This window comes from Pungitius pungitius, chromosome 2, assembly GCF_949316345.1.
Source record: "Pungitius pungitius chromosome 2, fPunPun2.1, whole genome shotgun sequence".
NCBI lineage: Eukaryota > Metazoa > Chordata > Actinopteri > Perciformes > Gasterosteidae > Pungitius > Pungitius pungitius.
Window position 1 is genome coordinate 21,100,439 of NC_084901.1, and position 5,730 is coordinate 21,106,168.

The following is a 5,730-nucleotide window of genomic DNA, read 5'->3' on the forward strand; positions in this document are numbered from 1 at the left end:
ATTTAGGGCGTGCGTGCGTGCGTATTTGTACGTGCTCTCGTTTTTATTAAATATATATCGATTTTTATTTATTCCGGTATTATCCACGTTCTTTTCGTTCTGGCCAACATTTTAGTTGTTTATCATGCTATGTTGTGAACACAGCATAAATAGTTATTAACACTGCAGCAGACCATAAATATCATTAAATAAATTGCATTAAGGACCAAGTGGGAAAATGTTCAATACTGTATATGTACATGCAGGACCGGCTCTTCCTATAGGCGACCAAGGCGACCGCCTAGGGCGCCAAGTTCGTGGGTAGCGCCCTCTAGCATAACGCATCTTTCTTCCAACAACTTTGATTAACGAAATAAAACCCAGGTGAAATAAAACCATGATTAAAACAAATAAACATGGCGCCCCCGCCATATGTACGGTATGTTATATGTGTTGGGGCGCGACGGTCACGCGCAGCGGAGCTTATGGTTGCGTGCGTTGCAAGGCAATGGTCACACTCGGATCAAGCTAACGTAACATCAGTGCAAACTCTGGTGCAAAGGAACGAAGAAAAGCAGCAGGAGGAGAAGAAAGCCCTGTAAAGAGGTAACGTTACGTATGTCCACATCAGACAAGTCATTTCATGGCACACACTGGATGCTTTAGATTAACACTGTGGTCGTTTACACAGCTAGTGTTGCCCTTGTTGCGTGCTTTAAGACTTAAGGAGCCTTCCAGCTAGCATAGTGATGACACATTCTAATCACTAATCAAAATACACCTCTTCACGGTTCCACATTGAGACTTGTCCGGGACACTCTTTACCTCCATTATGCCGATTTTATTCTACCGATTTGAAACGGAATACATTTGTGTGTGACGTTAGCTAACGTTAGCGAGCGTTTTTCATAAGTGACGTTAGCTAACGTTAGCTAGCGTTTTTCATAAGTGACGTTAGCTAACGTTAGCTAGCGTTTTTCATAAGTGACGTTAGCTAACGTTAGCTAGCGTTTTTCATAAGTGACGTTAGCTAGCGTTTTTCATAAGTGACGTTAGCTAGCGTTTTTCCTAAGTGACGTTAGCTAACGTTAGCCAGCGTCAGCAGCTTCGTTCCTAGCAAGCAAGCCATTATTCGCATAATTTAAAACGGTTTAATTTAACGTTAGGTACTTAAATATCAGAAATTGTCTAAATGTTAATCATTTTTTTTCAACACCTTAATTGTTACCTATATTATTTGCACAATATTACAACTCATCTGCGTTGTCAAAGGGAAACGTGCCTAAATAAATGAAAATGATTAAGCTGTACCCGGACTTTTGTTCATAGACAAGTGAAACGCTGATGTAACATAACGTTACTTGTCCAAATGACAAAGGCCTCAAATCATTAATGTCGAGGCATTCTCTTCAGATTAGTTTTTTTTACCCGATATGTACTGTTTTTTATTGTTTTTAATTGCATTTATTATGCCTGGTTTGTTTGTTGGTTTTATTGTTTATCTGTGCTATATATGTACTGGTTTTACTTTAAAATGTCTGAGTACTATGTAAAGCGCTATTTCAATAAAATGTATTAATATCATTACTAACAAATGGTATTCTCTTAATGTACAATCTGGTATATATATGCATTCCACACAATATGTTGTCTGGATTGTATTCATGGTAATGCAGAGACACTCACCTCCTGAACAAAGCTCAGCTGATCCCCAGGTTCACCTCTCTCTGAACCTTTTAAGTTTTTATTTATTATAGTTATTGGTGGTAGTATTAATAAAGCTATAATCATCTGTAATAGTTGAATTCACTCAAAATATGACCTCACCCTTCCATTCATTGTAAACGACTTTCAACCCCATTCTTGATCGTTTCATCATTTTAAAGAACTTCACTGATGTGGTTATTCTCTGTGCTTAAATACAGCTGCAGGTGAAGAGACATGTAGGACCACACCTAGCACAGCAGCCGGTGAAACAGAGCATGCAGCAGGTAATCTATTTAATAATCTTTATTTGACCTTACACTTACAAAACAATAATTTATTTACACCTAATTCAAATTTTTGAATAATTGTTTACTCTAAAACACTACTGATCCTGTTAACAGAAGAAAAAAAAATGTAGATGCATTTACTGCCTGTATGACTCACAAGATCAGTAATAAATCTCAACATATGACCAAGAGAAAAAATCAGTCATTGTATTGCTTATTGCCATAATCTGTATTAATAGATGAACATCAATTGTATGTATTTGCCTTCAGGTGAAGGAGCAACAGACACAACTCGCCCTGATTCTGCACTACAGCCTGCAGACACTTTCTCCCCCACAACAAGTTCTGATGTCCATAGTCCATCAGGGAAGAACCGATTGATCCTGCTGACTGGCCAACCCTGTCTGGCCAAAGTTACTAAAAATTAAAATATTCTGAGACTATTATATTTGCTTGTAGTACATTTATCAAATATAAATGTACAATATAATACAAACAACATAGTGTACCTATAATGTATAGCAGAATGATAACATGGAAGTGGTTCAAAGTGGCCGTAGGTGGGAGGGCGCAAATCTTAGTATCGCCTAGGGCAGTGTTTCTCAATTGGTGGGTCGCGGACCCGTTTGTAGTTTGTAGTGGGCCTTTGCATTGTAATTTTTTTTTTTTTTTAAGTTTCATCCTGTGATTTTATTTTGAAGGGACTTTTTATAATGCAGTGGAGGTTTTTTTCCGGCTCGTCCGTCCATGTTTTCCGAACGCGGAAGGCCCCCCCCCCCCCCCCCCCCGTCGACACCGCTAGCGAACGCGGAAGCACCCCCCCCCCCCCCCCCCCCCCGTTGACCGATCGAATTGGGTCACGGCTTGTCGTTAAGGGGTAAAGGTGGGTCCCGGAGCCAGACAAGTTGAGAACCACTGCTTTAAAGGAAGCCGTTTGAGGACGAATGGCTCTCTATGCGAGCCCGTCCTTTTTTGGTTCTGTGTGACGAAGGTGAGTGTCATGCACATGAATACCTGCTACAGCCTTAATAGCAAAGCGACTATTCAACCCTCTGAACAAAATGAATGACTGCCCCTTTCGGGACAAATTTATTGGAATTCATTTCCCATACACCCTCCAGAGAATGGCAATTCAACCTTTTAGCTCATAACATTTACCATTAACAGTCTTCAGTCCAATTAGAAAGCCCACTTTATATATCTATTCATCTTGAGATCATAAAATGCCAAAATAATTTGGAGGGATTTAGTCATGGATCAGAAACGGCGAGTTACTGTTATACAAGCAAAGGACGCACTCAGAGACCACGTTTAACCACATTATCACCATGGTGAGAAATCTGAAGCCGTAGAGTAAGGTTCCGGACAAAGTCTCTTTTCTCAGATGTGGAAGAATGAAATGTGATCTTTCACTGCCACACGGGCACCAAAGTCGCCCAGCGTGTGGCCACGACCTGTGAAAACCAAGCGGAAAACCAAGGAAGGAACGTAAAGTGCTGGGGAAGGATCCCCGTTACCAAAGCTCCATGAAGCTGCAATTGAGAAAGAACAGACGTTTGGACATTGAACAAAAGTCGACTTGTTTGACAGATTCTAAAAAGCTTTAAACAGACACCAAAACATCATGAAAATCAAATGTTAACTGTTTTGACTGAGCGGGTATTTTGCTTGGAGTGAAACCCATTAAGTGACGTTTAGATGCAATAATGCATAATTATATACATTTATGAAAAATAAATGTGGATTATTTTAATTGGAAAGTTTGTAGATCAAAAGCTGTGTACGTGAATTTCTTTCTCGGTGCATTAAACGTACAAGACAATAGTTTTCCCGTGACCTCCCCGTTGTGTTTTGTGCTGCTGTGAGATTTATGCCTCTATCTGAAACAGCTCTACATGAATGATAAGCTAAACGGAGGCGAACGCAACCTCTGCACCACACAGAGAAAATGCCTGTCCGAGTGCTTAAGCTGAAAAATTGCACTTTACTTTGCCCTCTATCACAGCGAGGTTTGTGCTCTCATGACTGGAAGAAAAGAGACAACTGAACACATCCACAGAGACAAAGAAAAAATCCCCTTTTGACCTTTTTGGAAATGGCATCCGAGAGTAAATACTTAGAATAAATGCCCGCACAAGGGCTTTTTGATGAATGCCACAGTCGGGAGACGTGAGGTAATTTTATTTTCTCACATCTCGTGGGAGCCAAATGGAGCTGTGCGTAATGCACTTTGTCGTCTTTCAAATTGCTGACCTTGACAATGGAAATTTAACCGCGCACCTGCCTCTAAAACCTGGAGGAAGCGTGCAGCGCTTTTGGCATTTGTGCTCCCTAATCACTTAATCGTAGACACCTTGTTGAGTCACAGAGGATGAGCAACGTCTCAGGTTTTGTATACATAAGGTTTTAACTGTGTGTGGCAGATTAGGGTTTTATGGGAGATCAAATGAGGACAAATCATTTCAAGAGGGTCTAATTTACAGTTAAAGGACTCACGATTTAATATCATCTAATACCATGTTACCTGTTTATCACAGAGCTCCAAACAATTTGCTCAGCGTTTACACAGTACAAGTAGATAAAGGCTATCTAAAAGAACAAGTGCAACAAATAACTGAAAACTGATGACGATGGATAACGAAATTAGTGTTGAACCCTATATGTCAGTGAGAGTCTATGGAACAGGACGTATTTTATGTATGTGTATTTTGTGAGCTGACGCTCGAACCACCACTTGTGCCTTGGTAGCCTCACGGAACCGTCACCATGGTGTTGACGACCATGGTAACACACAATAAAAAGACAATAATAGACGCTCATCTCTTTTATCCACTTTCCGCTGACCTCTGCGTCTTTGTCTTTTGCCCACACAAATAAAAACATTTTAGTTCATTTTTACAGCTACTGGTTTTCCATTTCTTGATCAGAAAATGCAGTGTGTTGTATGTTTTAAAGCTGATCATAATTGATTTTTTAATTGACCTGGGACTCAGAGCAGGTTTCATTCCATTTTTGTCTTGTTTTATGTGTGTGGTGACATCAACGTTTGTGTTTGGGTAACACATGATGGTTATTAGCGAGACTGTGCAGCTTTGGGCCGCATCTGCTGTACATCTGCTGTAAGGTGCTGCTTCACCTGATCTAGATTTCTTTTTCCACTTGTGTGGAAAGATGAAAAATGCCTCGCTTTTCCTGTTCCCCCCAACAGTTTCCCTGCGTCTCCGAGGAGCAATAACTGAAAAATAACAGTAAAATTACTGTAAAATCAGCCGTTAACTTGCTGCAGGTTAAATCAGCTTGAGATCTTACAGAACCATCCCCACTACTGACCCCCGAGAGTCTTTCCTGTGCCTCTTGTTGCAACGAGGCCCATTTTCTTTCGTGACATTAATCTTCCATTGTGCTAGCGTGTCCTTCTTCTCTCTTTTTAAAGATGTAAAAGCTGTGATCAGGGGAATTTTGTTTTAGCCAACAGGCTGTTTCAGCATCTTCAGAAATACTGTATCCAGCGGCACATGGGAACTAAAATCACATTTGAAGCTGGAAGGTTATTTAATTTTTCCGTACTGTGCCCACACTACCAGCATGCTGTTATATTTTCAAGCAGCCTTTATATTAATCTTGAGATAATTGATCATTGCTTTTGTGTGTTCACTTCACTCTAGTAAAAAGAGCTTTGCTTATTATGCTCCCTGCTTCTCTTTGTAGGATGAGAAAATGAAACGCTGTGCATGTTTAATGTATTTCATATTCTCTG

At 40.2% G+C, this 5,730-nt stretch overlaps 1 long non-coding RNA gene across 1 annotated transcript; it reads left to right on the forward strand.

Annotated features, from left to right (window-relative positions):
• The first annotated feature begins 301 nt into the window (after positions 1-301).
• Positions 302-2,329, forward strand: LOC134120925 (uncharacterized). The gene is made up of 3 exons (XR_009952473.1): positions 302-585; positions 1,905-1,970; positions 2,244-2,329. It is a non-coding gene; the product is annotated as an uncharacterized LOC134120925 (long non-coding RNA).
• The last annotated feature ends 3,401 nt before the right edge of the window (positions 2,330-5,730 follow it).